At 38.4% G+C, this 21,583-nt stretch overlaps 1 protein-coding gene and 1 long non-coding RNA gene across 3 annotated transcripts in view; one reads left to right on the forward strand and one right to left on the reverse strand.

Annotated features, from left to right (window-relative positions):
• Positions 1 to 342: 342 nt before the first annotated feature.
• Positions 343 to 21,551, reverse strand: LOC116653484. The gene is made up of 4 exons (XR_004307388.1): positions 21,437 to 21,551; positions 18,464 to 18,526; positions 4,414 to 16,821; positions 343 to 1,113 (listed from the first exon to the last, which is right to left on the reverse strand). It is a non-coding gene; the product is annotated as an uncharacterized LOC116653484 (long non-coding RNA).
• The window catches only part of HEATR5A (HEAT repeat containing 5A), a 55,407-nt gene continuing 55,130 nt past the window's right edge, over positions 21,307 to 21,583 (forward strand). For both annotated transcript variants that reach the window (XM_015864928.2, XM_015864934.2), the window contains exon 1: positions 21,307 to 21,407. The gene's annotated coding sequence lies outside the window, so the exon portion shown is untranslated. The remainder of the gene's footprint in view (positions 21,408 to 21,583) is intronic.

The raw sequence follows: 21,583 nt of genomic DNA on the forward strand, positions 1-21,583 counted from the left end.
ATATCATATACTATAGTAACAGTCACATCACAGTGAAGACACAGCTGCTACTATGGCAGTTTTTCCAGTTTCGAGCAAGGAGTGCAGAAAATGAAGAGATTTGTTTTGTTGGATATGCCCTTCAATAACAAAGGTACATAAGTATATATATATTCCTTGCATGAATATAACTAACTCCAATTACTGGTCTTTCTGTACTTAAAAGCTTTGATATTTTTCTCTAAAAAAAAACCAAAACGAACAAAAAAAACCCCCCACACTTTCCTATTCTTTGCTGTATGTGTTACAACCATTGAAGGAAGAGTGGAAATACCTTGTCTTCCAACAGCACAGACACTGTAATTCCATTGGCGGAAGGAATCTTTTTATTTATTTATTTATTTATTGTTGCATTTGACACCACACAGATACAGAATTAAGATCTTCACTGCCCTAAAAGCTTCACTAATCCATTTGACTGCACTGGTTTGAGTAATAATGGTATTCAGGCACAACTTCAATTTGTGAAACCACTTTAATTCTGTTCTTCATTCATTTGCTCAGTAACGAACTTATGTTTTACAGGAAGCATTTTTGTTAGCATCAGAACCTGGATCATAAATGAGTTTTGTATAGCAAATTAATCTAATTTGAACAATGAGGCTAATTGAGAAACAACACCAACTTCTACTGGTTTGGTATTCACTAATTATTTAAAGAATCTGTCTCACATTCCAAACCAATTCAGTTTTGCTCTATGGTCATTAAATACTTTTCTCATAATTTCTAGTACATTAGCAACGCAAGGCATCACCCAGGGGAAATGATGTTCTTTGGGTGTATATGGACCACTTACACAATCGTGCCAGCAGCAACATCTTCCAGATTGATCCTTGCATGCTGAAACAATCACAGCTCAAAATAAATGTGATCCAAGAGCACTTTCTATAAGTACTACATATAAAACCATGCTAGTCCAAAACTGTGAAGGCAAAACAGCAGATTACTGTAATGCTTATTTCTTTCTCCAGTTAATCCACCACTGTGAAAGACAGTAACTCTTCATGGTTTTAGACTGAGCCAGAGGCAGATCCATGAGCTTAATCTACAGTTCCTGATCTCTAATCTTCTGTGCTAAAGTGTGAAAAGGAAAAAAAAGTTTCTAAGTGTCTCAGATTTCTGTTTATGTTAACATCTAATGCCAAACAACAGGTTTCATAATGCAGAACAATAATCTAGAGAGAGAATGAGAGAGTCAGAGAGTCCTAACTGCTAAATCAGGCCAAAATGTTTTAGATGCAAGTTAACCTTGGCCAAAAGTACGATAAGAACCATTAAAAGCAGATATGAATTAGTATCCAAAGATATTTCTTACAACTAATGAACTTCCTAGATGTAGCCTAGATGTTCACCTGAAGTTGAGCTGAATCATACTTCAAGCTTCAAAAGATGTATTTTCTCCAACAGTAGGTAACATTTATTTTAGCTACAGGCACCAAAACAAAGTTATTTTAATCCAGACATGAATCTCACTCAGACTGTCACTTTGAAGACTATTATTTGTTTGCCCTATAAGCAACAGAGTACCCAGGGAAAATATAAATGTCTTTAACTGCTACTAAAATATCCCAAGTTCCCAACTAATTGTTTTACCCACTCATTTATATACATATAATTTTTGAAACTGCTGGAGGGTTATCTGTGAGACAAAAAGGAGCACTTCCAGAAAAAAATTTAACAAATACAATTTTTTCATCCTGTTAGAACATCAAATTTTGAAGATCATGATTTTTTTCCACCCTGCAGCAGCTATTTCGCATCTATTGTAAAAGAAAGCTTAACTCTTCAGCAGCTTAAAAAATAATAATAATCAAAGATTATATGAAAAATATCCTTTTTATCATTGCAGTGCTTTTGAGGTATCAAATTGTAAAGAAATCATCTCACTCCCAATGAGTTCAGAAACACACGTTAAAAAGTCAGTGCTTTAAGAAAGCATTAAAATTAAATATTAAAAAACTGGTTACACTGGAAGCTCTTTGAGATACATTAAGCCATAGCAAGAAGCCACATTATTTCTTGACACATGGTATATTATCTTAACTCAATGAATATTCATTAGAATGTACAGTTCCCTATTACTTATTCCACTGCATTAAACATCCGTTGTTTGGTTTTTTTTTTTCCCCCACAAGATCTGAGGGGAAACAAGATCACCTGCTTCTTCTGTTGGCTAAAATCATGGACAGATTATATACAGCATTGTATTAACAGAAACAAATCATTAACAAAGACTGACTGTACATAACAGTCCTACAGTTGCCGCAGCTGCATTTTGTTCTCTTTTAATGGGATGATATAATTTCAAATCAAGCTTATAGACCAACATTACTGTGATGCCATGTTATGGCAAAAGGGAACACATTTGTGTTGTGATACAGTGATCTGACACTGAAGAGAATTAATTGCCAAAAGTTTGTCAACTCAACTCAGCTTACTGAGCTCTGGCAATCTTGAACCATGTTGCAAAAAGAGGTTGAGTTCAGGGAAACAACAGATTCAACAACTGATAAATTACAGACAGAATATGATTTGTGCTTCCTTCAACTTCCCAGTTTTATCACAATGTGTAGCAAACAGAACTGGGGATGACTTAAGAGGTTTGCAATTCAGAGAATCTCCTCATGACCTATCATTTGTGTGCATGCCTTCCTTGCTAAGGTCAGTATGCCTGAGGAGAAAAGTGAGCTGTGGCTAAAGGAGAAATCTTCTGGCCTGAAACTGCAGAAAGAGCTTCATTTAAAAGCCATCTATATAAATGCAAAAAGAAAAAAGACATGCAGCCTGATTATTCCTGCACACTTGACAATGACTAGAGGCAACGAGGCCTTCAGGTACATAGGGAATAATAAATGACCCTTCATGGTGTGTGTCAAAGGAATGGAAAGAGCAGCGTCTCAATTCATGTACATTTTTTAGTAATAACATGAGGCTTTATGCCAACACTGAGATCTCTGCATACAGCATCTATTGAAAATATGGGAAATTGTAGTTCCAGCACCTAGAAGATTCTCGTGCATTTTTTGCCTATTTGAGTGTCCTCACACTACCATCAAACTTTCTCATCAAAAATGAAAGAAATTGGAATTATTTCCAGAAAGCACACCTCTCTAGTATTAAAATAATAATACTGCATTGCTTCTAACTAGTGTGAAGTGTTGTAATTAGACTCTATGCTGCATACACAAATAGGTTACTATTACTGCTCCGTATCCTGCTCCAGTGGAATCAAAATAGTTTATTTTAAAATTAACATCTGTCAGTGATGCAGAGACAAATGGTTGGTGCAGTACACACTCAAGCAGGGAACAGTAGAGTAGTTAGATGTCACAAGCAGACGAATGTGCATGGAACTTGTTGATTAAAAACAAACACACAAAAACAACTAATAGTGTTCCTGCTTCCTTAAGGCAATCGTGGTAAGCAAGCAGATCACATCTTCACCTCTTATCTTCTCTCAAAGAGCTACTTCCAGTAGCATTTTACACCAGCACTGTGCAATACTTTGGGTCTTCAAGTGAAAACACTTATTTCAGGTGGTTACTGACAAGCGGTAGGGTAAGTCTTTGTGCTCCCTCCCCATTCTAACACTTCTAAATACCTCTGGTTTGGAAGGGAGATGTACTCTTGACTTTGATGTCTTGGGGGGGATTTGAATGAGGCAAATTAGTGCTAAATACAGTCATCACCTATGATTGTTTACTAAATCTTCTCAAGTGCTTTAAGTACTCTTTCCATGTACACGATCTGCTAGTTTTCTTGCTTTCCCCACTCGCCCAGCACATGGGAAGAGAGAGTTCCGCAACGGACAATATAGAAAATGTAATGTTCGAATGTAATTCTTCCCTCAACACTCTACACCCTTTCAGCTACATCCGTGTCACAAAATAAAATATAACCCATTGTATCAACCTATTTTATATCTTTGCTGTCTATAAGTGCTAGGCTGCAGCTTTGTACTGTTTCTCTTCAAGACAGATGACTCTACCCAGAGGCACTTCGTTGATGTGACAGCTGCTTGAAAAACCTTAGATCAATGTTACAGACACCACAGACAGGGGAATAACTTCTAAGATGCATCTTGTCCCCTCAATATCACAGTCAAATATGGCCCCTGCCAAGTGACATACAATACCAAAGTTACTGCTAACAACAACAACAAAAAAACCATCCCTAGGGAAGACTTCAAGACAATCTGAAATCATTTTGGTCCTGAAAGACCATTTTATCCCCTGATAAACAAGAGAAACCTGAGCACCAGCAGAGGCAGAGACCCAGCACCCACCTCTCTCCACAAAAGACACTCCATTAAATGCACATGAAATATACATGACCATTCAAACTAAAGATATGGAAAAATGCATGTGCACTTACGTTCACGAGAAGTGGATCATGCTGCCATCTGTCCCTCTTAAAAAGAACTGGTGTGAAAATAACAAAAAGTGCCTTCTGGATACAGTCACTCTCTAAATACCTACTCTCTGCTGCAGGGTCAAGAAGCAGATAGCATACAGTAAATATCCCGGGACAGCTATAAAACCCATAGCATGTAGGAAAACACCTTTATTATAATAACTGTTAAAAGTATTAATGTATTTTATACATGAATACATTCCTTACAAATACGGAGGTTCTCTCATACAGAAAAACAAAAGAAAAACCAACCACAAATTCAAATGGCTAAAATTTAGCCAAACATTCTTTGGCTTACAAAAGAGATCTTTCGTCTAACTATGGCCCAACACAATTCAAGAAACTGAATATGTGCTACAATAACATACATTTGTTTTTCCAGGGGAAGTACAATATAATTACATCAAGAATGATGCACATAATGATCCTGTACTAATTGTTCAATGTACTGGTTCACAACCATATGCCATATGTTTTTAAACTTGCATATGAATAAATGCATCGAATTCTGGTGTAAACAATGGTATCACAACAAGGAATAACTAATAGCCACATGTATTTGAAACTATTTGTATTCTACTTCCACAATTTGCTCAGAGGCTGTAGTAATACCCATTTTCCTTAATAATAAATTTAAACCACAAATATATATGAAGAAACTCATTTTAAATGGATTTCTACCTCATTAAGTTCTTCTAATTGAGTCTAGGGATAGAGCTTTAGAATAAATGAACAGAAGGTATTTTAAATAAAATCAGCTAAGTTTAAATAAAAATAACTCATACTTACTCATATATTTCCCTACAGCTAATAGAAAAGAGCTAGTTTACGCACTAGCCACCTAGTGTGATTCCATCATTTTTAATAAAGGTTTGCTTTTTAAAGAGCAACCTCTCAGAGCACTAATGCAAAAGAGCATATTTTAATCCAACCTTCGTGTAACAATGGCTATTAATGAGAGCATATTGCCTCTTGCTGTGCAGTGGTTAACTGCACTAAGCTTGTTTGATGACTAAGACCAAGAAATAAAATTTAGTTTCTCATGACTCTGATCTGTGTTACTTTATTTTTTTTAATGTGGTTTTGAAAACAAGATTTCAGGTCTTTCATAGAAGCTCTGAGAAGCTGAGTTCTGCACCAGCCCATACTACATTTGCTGCAGGTGATCCCAACATGTCTCAGAACTCATGAGAGGGGGGCAAAAGTCACCTACTCAGTGGGCCGGGACACGGAGTCGGAAATGTGACCGATCACAGAAGCAGCAGGTGCAATAGTTTAACTTTCCTTCAGATCTTAAATCTGATCCCTGGCCACACATACATCCGTTGTGTTAACTGTGTTATTTGTTTTTCCTCCTGCTTCCAAGTAGTGTCACTGAGAAAAAACCCTGACATGAAACTTCAGGAAATGGAATCCAAGCACCTCTAGTCTGCAAAGCAGCAACGACCCGTCCTTCCATTGTTCAGTTTTGGCCTTTACTTTTCATGCAGAATCCACACAGCATGTAATACTGCCCCACTAGGAAATAAGCTAAGTAGCATTTTTCTCATGCAAACAAGCCAAGCGAGCCACCAGCTTCCTGGCAGCAGTAGGGCTCTTTAAATACGAGCTATTCAAACGCTTTCTGTTCTACAGCTACATCCTTCTCACGTGGCTCCCTGCCCCTCCTCAGACTACTGCTGGCCCAGAGCTCCTCACACATACCAATGACTCGGCACCCATGCGCAGTGCTTTGTAACGCCCAGCCCCTCACTGCAGCCACAGGACTCGCTAACCCGGAAAAGCAACGTGCGCTGCACCGTGACCCCGCCGCCCTGCCCGGGCTGTGCGCCAGCCCTCAGGCCGCTCCCTCCCTCTCGTTCTCTGTCCCATGGCGGCGGCGCGGCCGGTGCTGGCTCGGGCCTTACTGCAGCAGTGCCTGTTCGCTCGGCTGCAGGTGAAGCCGCCCGAGCACGGCGTGGAGGCGGAGTGGGAGGAGGTAACGTCCAGCGCAGCCGCCCCGCTCGGCGCGGTCTGGTCCCCTCCCCTAGTGGCGGGGCAGGGCGGGCAGGGCTGGGGGCGCGGGGCAGCGGTCCGCCCGGCTTTGCGGATGGTACAGCACAGGGACGGCACTGCCCTCTGGTTTTATCGCACACGGGAAGTCCGAGACGTGCTCCTCGTGGTAACTCCCGTCAGGCTTCACGACACCTGCGTTTTACTATCTGCAAAATCTGTAATTAGTTCCCGTTTACGTTCATTCTTTCAGAGTTTTCAGTGGTTTCTTCTACAGGTCCTGTAGGAGAATAGCAGCTTCTCCATAATATACCTTCTGCTTCTCTCATGTTCCCTCTAAGACTCTCTGTCCTTTCCTAAATACACTTTCACAGGGGTGCCACAGGTGCTGGCTGTCTGTTGAACTACCCAAACGTAGACACGTGTTTTGTTTTTTTATATAAAATGAGTCAGTATGTTAGAAGGCAGTTACACTGTGTGAATCTCTTACTTGAAGATTTAAATAACGTAACCAAAATCATTGGAAAGGTTGTTGATAACACTGAGGGAATCGGCATGGGGTTTGTCCAATGTGAGCAGCAGGTATTTTTCAGACATGAAACCTCATTGGTCCTTATGAATCTTTCCTGGATCTCTAGGCTTGCAAAAAGAAATCTGTTGTAACAAAAGCTGGTCACCCTGCAGCAAAACAAACAAGCAAACCCAACCCTGTAGAAATATTATGGTTTCTTTAGCCTTTAATGGCTTTCATTAGAGATCATTAAAAGCCATAATTGCTTCTGATGCTTCCTGGTAGGATAGCATGTCAGTGTACCAATGAAAAATAAAGAAATATTGGCAAATCAACTGTTATTTATGTAAACCAGTGTGTGCGCAGTGACCTGTAACAGCTAAAAAGTAGGTTCTCACCTTGAGAAACTTCTAGTGAGCCATAAATAGTGTGTTATGTAGGTGGCTTTGAATAGCTTCCGAGCTTTAAAAGACCCCTGCAGGTACTTTGGGAACTCTGGAGTGGATGTTCTTTATCAAGAAAAAGGCTGGTAGCGTACTTTGTATATGAGTCACCTCTCTTCATTATGTTTCACAGTTGCAGCTTTATGACCTTTTGAGGATTACAAGGTCTTGTTTATGCAGAAATGCCAGTGAAATAGTATCCATTAAAAGTTTCTGTATATGCAAAATACTTTGGAGGGAAAAAAGGAACGGTGTTTAAATCTAGGGGCAAATACAGTGAGATTGGGTATTTCACACTATAGGAGAAACAAAATATAAAACGAATATTCATCTGACAAGTGTGAGCACCTACACTTAATGCAAGGAAAGCTGTCTCTCCCATACCTTATTTCCCTTGATTTATCTTCTAGTTAAGGTACCAAATGGAGTAAAAGATACCTGGTACAGGTTTTTCTGTGACCCGTGGTAGATTATGGAATTTCTCTTTGATGCAGCAGAATGGGTGAAATATGAACAACGCTTCTCACTGTTCAGTGAGCCTGAATGAAGATGTCAAAGAATAATTCATGTAAGTTAGTTCCACAAGCTTGCTTCCTACAAAGCATCTCTGTTTCCATTATCAGTTGCATTACATTTTTTCAGGAGAAAAGAAAAAGCAAACCATGCTGAGATAACATTTTGTGGAATATATTTAGGTTTTGCTAATGAAATCCTGCATAGTTCAGATGAATGTATTTTGTAAAGAGGGTAGGGGAAGGACTTAGTTGTTTATCCTGCAGTGGAGCTAAAAAGGAGTGTTTGGAGGTGGCAGAGCTGAGGCTTGCTGTGTGGCCTCAGGGACTGGATACTTGAGCCCTTCGTGATGCAGGTTTGCCTGCTCTGATGATTACTTAGGACAGTTGTACAAAAAATGCTCATGTTGCAGAGTAACTTGATTCTCTGCTTTATTTATGTAGGCATTTCACTGATAACAGCAAATCCACACAGCACAGCTGCCTGCCTTTCACTAAGTTCTTTCTAGTGACTGTTTGCTTGTCAGCATGTTGCATTTGTAACTTTCTTATTTGTGTTATTTTGCTTGACATTTCCTGGGTAAAATGTAGCTCTGAACAGCAAGGACACCTGGAATACCTGTGTGAGACCCGAGGACTGACGTGTATTACAATTAGGTTAGCTCTTTAAATTCAGTTTTGAGTCTCCCACTCGGTTAAAGGAGGAAAAAGTATATATATATTATAGGTTGAGGCTGAAGCATGATTGAATGTGTTATGAAGTGTTCAAATATAGTTCTCAATCACAGTTGAAACCATGAATTTTAACTTGTGAACACTGGATAGTTTTCATCCATAACATAGTTTCTAAGTGTCCTAGAAGATAATAAGCACATAATACAAACATCCCCTCATAGCATTAACTTGTCTCTGAATTCAGACTTTTTCATTTTATATTTGATTGGTGTGAAGCACTGTATGGTAACTGTTGAGTCACAGCCTGAACCACTGATTGATCATCTGGGAAAAGAACAAAGTCAGCCATGGGAGGTGAAAGCAATTCTGCTGTGTGAGTGGAAGGGGTGGAGCCTGGCTGCACCTCTATTAGACCTCATTTAAGGGCTGACTGCTACTAGGGAAGGATCTCTGGTTGGAGATTTCTCTCTGGTGGAGTCCTTGTGAGCTTAAATTCTTTCAGATGGGTGAGCACCTTTACTTTTCCTTTGTTGCTCTTCCACCTTGTTAATCTGTCTGATTGTAACAGGTGCTGAAGCCTTTATGTATTTAATTTTATGATGGAAAAAGTGTTCCAAATTAAGCATTGAATCGTGAGAGGGGCTGGAAAATAATGTTAATTAACATAATAGATAATAATAATCATTTTTAGTTAACTGGTCTTAGAGTCTTAAGTGTTACTTTATTTCCCTTTTTGGCTTTTTAAAGGTGCTTCCTGCAGAATATTGTTACTTCCATATGTGAAAATATTCAAAAGCTTTCAGAAGTCTCAGGGTTGGAGTAGTCATTTGTGAGGTGTGCAACACAGTATAATTGCTTTTCTCTAAGTTAGTGTAATAATGTAAATGTATTCGACCTACCTAATAGTTTTTTATTAGTAGTTTTTGTATGCCTTATTCTTTATTAACGTTCTGATGTTAGTCTGATTCTGGAACTAATATTTAGCTAAATACGTAAGACAGTCTATCCTTTGGCAGCCTTTATTTCTCTGTCGTTTGAGTAGGGAGTTTGAAATGCCATTTGAGGTTCGGGACATCAAATTTATTACAGTGTTTATGAAATATGGCAATCATTTGGGAATGGGAACCTGCATAATGTTCTGCAGTGGTCAAAATGAGTTTTGAGAGGAGCTCTTTATAGCTTCTGAAAGAATCTCTGCATGTGACATTTAAGCTATAAAGAGCGTTCTCTTCTTCAGAAATTAGAAAGTAGAAAAATAGTAATGAAGGTGCAGATCTCAGACATTGCCTTGAGTGCTTCGTTCAATCTCCACAATAACAAAAGGCTGAAATCTCATGTGTATAGTTGTTTTCTTTACCAAAAAGTTCTATGTTTTAAGGAAAAGAATGAGTTAGAAAAAAACAACACGATCCTTTATTTTTTTTCTAAGTAACATTCATATTTCTTATCCTTCTGTTTTGATAACTTTGAAAGTAATGAATCCTTCCTGTTCTGATCTAGTTAGCATCTCTAATGTAGTATTTCATTTTTTCTTTGAGCTGATGTTAATTTTCCATTTAACAGGAATATAAGGATAATTATTCTTGACAAAACAGTGGTGAGAGGGTAGGATTTCTTATTATTGTCACACTGTGTATGGCCTCTGCTTTTGCCCAGAGAGGTTAAACCATTGACAGATGCTTGAACATGAAACAGCATGCTTGTTGGTTGCGTAGCCAAATAGCTTTATTTTCTTAGTAAAGCACTCTTTGTTGCACATGTTTGTGAACTAAACCAGAGAGGGGAAAAAAGTTACGAGGGAATTACTTTATGCTTTCTTATTACTACAGACCTAATTGTTTCCTCAAATGGACAGTTCTTTCTAGTGGTCTCTTAGTTTGCTAAAGAAGTGGCATATCCTTTACCTGACATGAATCAAGGGAGAGGTCCAATTTGGCAGAAAGGTTTCACCTGAACTGATGGATAATATTTTTGATAACTTTATAGCATTGTGATATTGTGAACAATTGTTGGTCATCATATTTAAATTGGTTGTTACATTTAAATGTTAATTATCAGACTGCTTTGTTAGAACTGTCCTTTACTAGTCTGTTTTTAACATAAAAATATAATTCAGTTCACAGACAAGCCCCATGGTATTTGACATATTTTATAATAGCAAATAAAGCCATATTTCACTCTGTAAATTATTTTATCTGTAATATCTGTAATAACAGTAATACTGTACATACTATATTACAACTAAGTGTGGCTTCACATGCAGCTGACAAAGTGACTTAATTGCATGTAGCAGCATTGTGCAGGTAGTTGGTTTATATAATGAACTTTTGTAAGCCCATAAATTTGAAATCTGATGCTATAGAAAATAAGTAAAATTAATCTTGGGAATTTTGTTATTGTAGTTTTGTCACTTTCTGTATCAGTTTTAATGATAAACCTGCATGGTGGATAATGAGAGATTGATGTTGTTTTCTGTAATCTTTTGTAGATCCAGAGAGGACTTGTTATCTATATATGCTTCTTCAAAGGTGCTGATGAGGATCTTGTTCCAAAAATTGGTATGGTATAAGTTATCCTTATAAATTCACATATAGTTTTTTAAAGAATTAAGTGGTAGCGGCAGGGGAAAGGCAGCAGCTATTTAGATGAGAAGTCAAAAAGCCATCAAATAGCATCATTCCCAACTAACCAGGTGGCTGACAGAACAATTTGGTTGGTTATGTTTCATATGTTTCACATCTGTCCATCTTTTTTCACTGTCAGTTCATGATTAACCTGTTAGAAGATCAATTCACACTGAATGTTCATGTTGAAAACAATCTAGCAAACAGAAAGTGCTACACCTACTAATGATTATATTACGACTATCAAGCAATATCTTCAGTCTAGGACAGGACTGAACTTAGAGAAGATGGTTTGCAGATAATTCATGGCTTCATTTAAGAGGTATATTAATTTTGATCTTCCTGAATGTACTGGATGTTTAAAATTATAGCCAGTAGAGGGAGTTGGGTGGATAACTAACTAGTGTCCAGTCTCATACTGCATATTGTTAGTCTTTCTGGATCAGAAGTGATAACAGCAATATCTGTCACTCATCTACTCTTCTCTGCATGCGCTTTTAACATTTATATCCAGGTGGAACTGATGCTTTATTCAGGTTAAACTCTACCATTTGTCTGCTTTCTTCTAGAGTAGCTTTTAGCAGCAGTGATGGTTGGTTGGCTGCTTGCTTTGTTTTGTTGGGGTTTTTTTTGTGTGTGTTTTGTTGTTGTTTTTTACTTTTATTTAATTTCTTCTGCCTCTTTTCCTCTATCACTGGCAGTGGATTATTTAGGGAATTCAGTGATGTGTGTTCCACATAAAAGCGCCCCATTTCTATGGGTTGCTGATAGTAGTAGTTTCACAAAAGGTCGTGTAACAGTCTATTTCAAGCTGTTTGCTGGTACCAGCAGAAAGGCCTAGCAATGAGCAAGCACAGGTGTTAATGAAAATGCTGAGAACAGCTCTTGGTCTTCAAGGGCATTTGTGATGCTAAACTAAGTTGAAATCTTTAGGTGTATTTAAAGCAGCATGGTATGAAAACTGATCTTATGCTTGTGAGAGTTTTATGATACTGGAGAATAATCACCTTTTCAGCTTTTTGGCAGCTGAAACAGGCCAGAAAAAGAAAGTTCTCTTTGCTATTTAGGAGGTTTATTCTTTGCCCTCTTCCCAAGTGTCTGTTTTATGGACTATTTTTGTTCTTAATATGTTTTGAAACTGTTTAAGTTGGTGTAGTTTTCTCTTGTAGGTTTAGAGTGATGACAAGTATTCTCACAGCTTTTAAATGGGTGGAAGAAATTCTGGGGGAAGAATTTGATAATTATAGAAACATTAGAAAATGTAATGTTATCAAACACATCAGTTCTATTTGCAAGCTTACACACTGCATTTAATGGACCAAATTGCATCTCTGACTTGCCTGCTTGCCTTTATCTCAAAAGGCAGGCTGACACCTGCATGTCTTCTGCTTGCTCTGGGTGAGACTAAACTGCTGACCCCAGGGTTTCAGCAGGATCAGTTTGGTGTTGGATACTGCTGCCAGCTACTTCAACCATACAGAAAGTCAGGACAGTAATGTCTTCAAGTTTATCAAAGATGGTCTTCTTACAATGTATACTCTTCTGTGAGTGTTGGAGGAGTATCAGGTAATTACTTTAGGGTCACTAGTTAGATCCTGGGTTCCTTTGGGGAGCTCCAACTAGAATAAACTGCAGGATTTTAAAGAGCAAACCATTGTCCCACCCACAAAAAATTCTACTTAGGCACACTGCATTGATACCAATATCCTTTGCATTCTTCACAATACTCTGACATCTTAACCAGTTAATAGTATTCAATAACAATCCATGTTTTGTTTTAGTAACAGTCAGGACAAGCAAATCAAGTAAAATAAGCTATTTTGGACTATCTTCTAAAATCTTGAATGTTGTTTTATGTTATATTAGGTCCTATTTGACTTACTTTAGTTACACTAATTTTTTACTTTATTTGCAGTCAATGTGCTGTTGAATGTTAAATTAAGTGAAAATGAAAATGGAGAGTACGTATCTGTCCTTGATTTACCAGGCAATGTGCTCATCATACCACAAGCTACACTGGGTGGTAAACTGAAGGGAAGAAAGATGCAGTACCATGCAAACATAGAAAAACAAAAAGGAATGGAACTTTATTCTCAGTTTGTGACTTTGTGTGAAAAGGAACTGGCTGCCAATGCCAAATGCGTGGAAGCAGGTGTTCTTGTTAAGCATGGCACATATGGAAACAGACAGGTGTTAAAACTGGATACAAACGGACCTTACACTCATCTGGTTGAATTTTGAAAAAATAAATACTATCATGGATACAATACTGGCTGTAACTATTGTCTTTTTTCTTAGTATGAATGTATTTAAATGATTTGGGAAGATCAGTATAAGAGGGATGTGCACTCATCTGTGCTGGTGTTATTCATCTCATTAAGTAGAAGAATGACTTAGACTGCTTTCCAATAATGAGCAGGCATTTTATGTACATATCCATCTGAAGTATTCTTAAAATAATTGAGATTGACACAATTACAATATCTCACTTGGATGTTTTTTTTGCCAAAATTCTAGTAGTAGGGTAATGCATACAATTGTTACTTCAAAATAATTACAAAACTAGTACATATATAACTTGTAGTAAAGTACACTTGAGAAAGCAAAATGGGTTTGAAGAGACTTCCGAACATCATTTAATTTCTCTCCCTGCTAAAGCAGGTTCCCTAGAGTAGGTTGCACAGGAAAGCATCCAGGTGGGTTTTGAATATCTCCAGAGAAGACTCTGCAACCTCTCTGGGCAGCCTGTTCCAGTGCTCTGTCACCCTCAAAGTAAAGAAGTTTTTTCTCATGTTTATATAGAACCTCCTGTGTTCCAGTTTGTGCCCATTACCCTTTGTCTTGTCTCTGGGCACCACTAAGAGAGCCTGGAGGAATGCTGTACATGTAATTATTATTATTTTTTTTAACCTGATTTCTGGGGTCAGGCACTTAGTTATCTTTGTTTTCCATCTATTAAACGCTATCTAGCTAACAAAGATACTGACAGCAAAAATGCAGTGAATTTTTAGCCTCTTAAATGGTGGCTACTAAATAACAAAGGCCTCTCTTCTTATACAGCATGTGTAGAAGTAGGACATTTAAGTGGTACTAGGATTTGAACGTACCCTATGCAGACACTGTGAGAAGAAATACTGAGATACATCCAGAAACTGAAATCAAGGCAGTACCACTGTATTGCCTTGTGGAAGCTTGCACTCAGGATGTCCTCGGATGTGTTTTGATGGGCTGCTTGCTGTAATTTGTTCTGTGTCCTTGTTGCCTTTGTCTTGTTGTCTATACAATTCTTTCCTAACAGGGCCTCAGGAAAAGGACTGGAATACTAAAATGCAGACAACAAAAACTGTATGATGTATACCACAGTCTCATTGTTCTCTCTGCCTGCATTATTTCCTTTCGCTTTTTATCAACTAGATCTGAAGCAGAGACTAGCTTTTATTTCTTATAGTGTTAGCACATTTGGGGTCTCAGTTCCAACTGACCTCGTATGCAGTGCTATGATAAACATTTCTAATAGACAACATTAAGAAGATACAGTGGGAAAATCTGTGGTGTAAGCAGTGAGAATGTGGCAAATTGAAAACTGGTTCAAGTACATTCAACCTGAGTCAAGTTTCTCCTTTGCTGCTGTGTCATAGTTTTATGAAGTCAGTAATTTAAAAGGCTTAAAAGTGAAATTAACAATTACGTGGTTTGCAGTAATTATCCAGGATTCAGTTTTTAAAAGATAAATGATACTGGAAAAGATGTAAAACATCATGCTTAGTGTTCATGCCTGCTTGCACAATCTAAAATTGTGATTATTTACAAATATTCTATCATTAACTTTATTTTTAATGAAGTTTAAAAGTGTATAATTTGTAACTTATACTATGAGAATCTTATTCTTTTTTTAGGTATGAAGCTCATAGTTTTGATAAGAGAGTAATAGCATTTTTCGCATTAAGAAAATATGCAGTTAGTCATAATGAAATTTTTATGGATGTTGAATTCTTGACAATTTGGATTCTCTCAATTGAAAATATCTACTCACATAAATGGCCTAGAAATGTTAAGTCCCAAAGAAGTTAGTTATTAATACTTAACAGACAAAATGAGTCATGAGTTGTTTTCTTTTAGAGACATCTAAATAAGATTGTCCAGATATGAATAATAGAGCTTTTTCATTTGACTGCTTGAGAAAACTGGTTTTATTTCTCCTTCTGCTGTGGGCCAAATCCTAAAAAGTGCTGAGTAACTCCACCTCTCACTGACCATACAGGAATTACAGTTATACAGTTTCTCTCAAGAATTGATCCTTTGAGCTAAAATACAAAGTCTGCAGAATGACTTTTTCTCTCTCTCCAGAGAGATCTTTAGCAGCCTCACAATTCATTCTCTATATTTCAAGAATTCTGCAAACCCTAAGAGGGATGAACTTGAAAGTATTTAGTGAAAAACAGACTTCAGACCAAACTCCATCTTGAACTGATGTCTCATATAAAGTTTGTAAATGTTTCTGTATTTCAGTAACTCTTGGGAGATGACAGAAATCTTGAGTTTCTGCTAAAAAATGGCATCTTTGTGTAATATCTGCCAATTTCTGATTTATTCTGTCTGACCTGGGATACTGATTTCTGCCATCTTCTGCCACAGCAGTTGGCAGCTTGCTGAATGATGTGCCCTTTGTACTGCTTTATTTATGTCTACTATCGATTCATGATCCATTTACTAAAAGAAGCTATTTCTGAATAATGTGATGGACCACACTGATGAATTAATTGATTAAAATTATTTTTAAGCCAAATGCTCACTACTTTCTGACATGAGTATATGCTTTAAACAGATGACATAGCATTGCTTTAGTTTTTATTCTATAATTAGGCAAAAGCTCAAATAACTATTCTGCTCTATACTTAAAGAATATCAGTTCTCTACCATATTCTACGCTTCCTTGAATTAAACTATGAAATGAGTAACCATTATACTGTTCTAGTGTGACTTGCAATTCTATCATCACACAGGAACTGTTCTGACAGGTTTTTATGGCCTTGTTTGCAATGTGCCCACTCAGTACAGGTAAGATGATTGTGCATGAACTATGGACTGTGCTCTCATAAAACTAAGGAGTAGGGCTGCAATAGTTCGTTTTTGAGTCAGCAGTACTCTGCTTCCTTTCCATGCCTTTTCTGTAAGTTTTCACCTCTATTGTTACGTATAGTATGCTGCATAAAAATATTAGTCCAAAATTTCAAGGTCATAAACATCTGTATTTACTCTCTCTGAAACCTGTTCCACTATAAGCTGATCTTCACCAAAGTAAAATAAACAGACCCTTCTTTTTCTTTGAGTGGTCTTCAGCATTTTACCTGAATGCCTTAGATATGTGTCTCTGGATTGACCAGCTATGCTCTGGAGAGCAGAATGGCTGTGGAGATGTCCATCCACATTTGGAAGTACAGTTTTCTCTTAGTTTGGTACAATTTGGTAAATGAGCACCTATAATTTGAGAATGTCTCTTAATGCTGTGTTTCTCCTTAATCTCCTGACGTTCCTTCAAAGCAACTCAGAATTCAGGGATCCATACAGTGTGGTATAATGCCAAGAATTCTGCTGCTAGGAGTGCTTTGCAGCTGCAGTTGAAAAGTAAATGGTATATGTGGACAAGAGAACAAAACAGCAGTCAGAGTAGCCTGAATAATATGACTGTGTTGCACATTTTCTATTTAAATCAGTGTTGTCCACTGCCAGTGTGTGGCTTTGGGCAAAGCAATTTTCTGCTCCACTTTTTCTGTGTATAGACAGAGTGAAAAATGGAGACAAAAAAAGATGTTTAAAAACACTGCTTTTCTTCTCTTCTACTAAAGACAAAAAAAAAAAAAACAACAAAAAAACAAAAACAAAAAAAACAACTCAGTTCCTCATTTTATTTGGGAATGCAGTATGTGCTTATATCTTTCCATATTGTTGAAGCTGTTTAAGTTTGTCTTTCTTTACCATGTACCTCAGCTTCTACCTTAAAAACATATTTTGAGGTTAATGTCCACAGAGAACACTGAGTACCTCAGCAAACTGTCACACAAATAACTCTATGCTATTTCAAAGTATAGGAATTTCCTACAAGACATGGAAATGCAGATAAATGACTTTCCCATCACATTGTTCTAGCTCACATGTGTGTTGTAACAGTGAATTTAAGATTCTATTTTCTATTCACTGTAATTGTATTATCTGTTGAAGTGATGCAATATGTGTCCTATTACATTAGTATGCATTAAAAATGTGAGTGAAGAGGTTAGATTATTTAGATGTGCTTAGTTAGAAATGAGATTGCAAGATAGTTTTTGGATTAACAATAAAACCGAAAGAGTTCTGGGAGCTCTTAATAATCAGTTGACAAACCATATTTAGAATACATTAATGTGCTGCTAATTCTTGTCGCAATATTTTATCCAGGATTCTTTAAGTATTTAAAGTGTACTTAAAAACACACTCTTCATTTTTTTTACTAGTGAAGACTGATCTTTTATTCACATGTAGAACTGTTTGGGTTCTATGTGTCATGGTTTTGACAGGAGATTTTTTTTCCTTATCTCATGTTTCAATAACTGTATCTAATGTTTTCTAGACCTGTGTTACTTTTGTTTACATTTTAGGATTAAAAGTAACACCAGGGCTATGTAATCATCTGACAGAAATTCAGATTAGAATTATAATCTGATTTATTATTATTGTTATTTATGTAAAAGATCAGCCATAACAAACAAAAATACAGAGAAACCAAAGATGTATAACTAAGACTTTGCAAAAGCTGGGACACTTACACTGTATTGGGTTTCACCTGCCTCCAGAAAGCCCTTACTTGAGGGAACTAAGTGTTTCCCTTCACTAGCACTGTCTCAACTGAGGGGGCAATACTAAACAACCATGGATGCTAAAGGCTACATCAGTTCTAGAAATGAGCACGTTATATTGCTTAGAAGCAGATTATTCAGATTAAAGCCAGTTGTAAATTGCCTGTTGCTGATGGTGTAACTGTTTGCAGAATCAAACCTTAACAGTCTGACTCTGTACTTAAAGAGGTAGCTAGATTGTGTAATTTAATATAACTGCAAAAAATAAATAAAAAATAAATGTCTAAACTTAAAATTAATCTAAGACATTCCTTACAAAGATTTTAAAGTATAGTGTAATTTGGTTCTGTTTGCTATATAATTGCTTGGTGATATTTCATCTGATTTAAATTATGCTCCTAGCCCCGTGATTCTTACTCACATTTACATGATCCCATTGCAATCAGAGGAATGCATTCTTTTCCATTGCTGTAGAGTCATCAAGCTATAAGAAACCAAAAAAATGGTCTGCTTAGAGGCATATGTGACTGAAGAGATATTCTACTATAACTGAAATCTGTTTGGCAGAACTAATTCATGCACTAAATTGTTCAACCCACTTTACCAAAATAGACTAACTAATGAGAAGACTAATCAGGAGCTTTTTGCATTGCAATTGTTTGCCAATTACTTGTTTTATTAAATATTTTTTTGTTGAAGCTCAGTCAGGACTAATGGAGAGATGGGAGACTGAGTTAATAGATGGTGAATACATCTCATTATCCCATTTTTGTCTGTTTTAGAACAGAAAACTATAAATGCATAACAGTATTTTTATTTCAGATTGAAAAGGGTAAAGATAAAAATGGCAAGCATTACTGCTAAAGTAGATGCTAATTTGAATCAATGCACAGTTAACACTATTGTTGACCAATTTAGGAGGGCAAAATTATATTAAAGAATCAAGGTTAGTTATAAAACCAATAAACATAGATCCTTATCCTCATAAAGCACTGCTGGCACAGAGCAGTATGAAAGCAAATGTAGACAGAGATAAAAGTAGCACCTCACACCACTGTTCCTCATTTCTTCTTCAGACTAGTGCCAGTTTGGCATTAAAACACCATTACTTAGAGCTGACACCATGTATATTGGGGTCTGGGAGGAAGGGCTCTTAGAAAAAAAGTGCAACACTGTATTTCTCTCTGAGAGGTGCTTTATCTTGCCTTATGCTCACATAACATTTAGTATTATGAAATACAGAACAGTGAGTGGGTCCTCTGCCAGTCACCACAACAGAGCGAATAATAGTAATAACAACAATACATTTATAAAAACTGTTCTAAATATTTCTAATGTTTATTACCTAAACATAATCAACCCTTCATGTATATTTCCAGGTCCTTCTGCTACCCCAAGAACATCAGAAAGTACCTTCTGTTTTTACAGGACGTTATTACTCAGCACATCACAGCACCAACAGCCTTTGAATACAAATAGTTTGCTTGACCTTTCTTACAAGTCGAGTGGCAGACTGCACTCTGTTGAGCAGCAGCAACTCATTTGCTCATCAAAATGAGGTTAACTGAGCAAATAACTCTTTTAGGGGGGGAGGGCTGTACACTATTTCTGATACTCCTTGTATCCCAGAAATAACACCTTTACACCAGCAGGAGTTTGTAGAGTTGATTTCTGTGAAATACGCTATAGAAACAGTTTCAGATGTGAGACTTTATGTATTATTCTTCATTACCACATGTATTGGCAGAGCTTTCTGTTAAAAGGTCACTGCCTCAGTGCTCATGTTCCTGTATAATGGTGAATTCAGTAAAATTGAAACCACTGTCCATATATGGCAATGCAGCCTGATGCTTTTAAATCTGTAGAATACAGCCAGGCAGTTCTCTGAGAAGACTATTAAATATTCCTTAGTGATCTATATACATAGGTCATCCTGAAAATAATGTCTCCTAATTATTTTCATTGAGACTACAACAGCTGCAAAGAGCACAATGTGATAGAGCAAATTCTCAGCTCCAAAACACTGTTTTCCAACAATCGCCATTAGCTCTGCATTTTTGCCAGCCATGAACAAGAGCCTGCATGTTGCATTCCTAACAATCTTTGCCAGTGAAATTGACCCATGGTCACCACTGCTGAAAGGCACCACGCTCACTGTGCTCACACCCACTCTTTGGCCTCCATAAACGTTTAGCAAGTGTTGATGAAGGTCAGTGGGTACCATTTTTTTCTGCACAAAGGAACTCGGTTCCACACCTTTTCTCTCATACACGCTTCCATGTCAGACACCATTCTGACAGAGTAACGTGACAATAATATCTAATAGTATATTGGTAGGGGAGCTTCAGCCTTTACTGCCATACCACCAACATCTGCCTCTGACACCATAGACCAGCATAAAATAGGAGAAGCCTTCATATTTGAGCATTACAAGCTTATGTAAGTGTTGGGGGCAGTTTTGACTCCTATGCTTATGTATCTCATGCATTATTCCCTCCCCACAATGGTTTGCACCACTTCAAAGAGCCCAGCCTGTGGAAAGGAACCTTTGCTCCCAGCCCCAGGGACTAACCTAACCAGTGTTCCTCTGTGGGAATGCTAAGACAAAAGACTGCCTTTTACATCTGTTATCCAGTCAAAATCAGCCTTTGATTCCAGAAGGTGTTATTTACTTCATCAGTTTTGTATAGCAACAGCTCAAGTAGCAGAACACCTTAATACCACCAAACTAATACTGCCAGTAGAAACCAGACCTCATGCCTGCCTGCTTGTTTCCTCTCCTAGCTGGCAGGCAGAATGCAATTGTATGTACCTATCTCCCGACATGGAGAGGTACACAGCCACAATACCAGAATAAGACTCTTTTAAAACTAAAAAATGGCCGAGATACATGTTTTAGTACGTCAGACCATTTGAGACCACTCTGAAGACAGAGCTCAGAACAGAACGTTCCTTCAACAGAAATTCTCACATAACCAGTGAACTCAGCTATGACAACTGTCAAGGAGGGAGGCCGCTCCTCAGCAAACCGGCCTCAGTCCGGCCCCCAGCTCTCCGCCCGGGGGAAGCCCCGCTCCCGGCAGCGCCCCCCGGCTATACCCGCTTCACCTCACAGATTCCTTCTAGCGGCGCCCGCCCACACCCGGCTCCCGTTCCGTAGCGCCGAGGCCCGTGCCGGCCGCAGCGGGCGCTCGATGGCTCCGGCCCTGATTGCACAGCCCTGAGCAGCGGCAACTCCCTCCCGCGCCGGCGGCTCGGGCTCAGGCCCCCGTCACCCCCCCGCACCGGAGGAGGGCGGGCGGAGCCGAGCCCCGCAGCGCCCCGCAGAGCGGCGCGGGAGGCTCGCGGCCGGCTCTCGCCGCCAGGTACCGCGGGCGAGGGGTGGTGGTCCTACCCTGCCGGGCGGGCGCAGAGCGAAGAGCGGGGTCTGGTAGCGCGGGTGCATCCGTCGTGCTCCCTGCTCCGTCTCCCTCCTTCCCTGGGCGCGGGGCGGGAAGCGGCAGCTCCGTGGCGACCCTTCCCGCGGGGAACAGGGGTGTGG

The sequence above is a fragment of the Coturnix japonica genome, chromosome 5 (genome assembly GCF_001577835.2).
Source record: "Coturnix japonica isolate 7356 chromosome 5, Coturnix japonica 2.1, whole genome shotgun sequence".
In the NCBI taxonomy this organism is placed as follows: domain Eukaryota; kingdom Metazoa; phylum Chordata; class Aves; order Galliformes; family Phasianidae; genus Coturnix; species Coturnix japonica.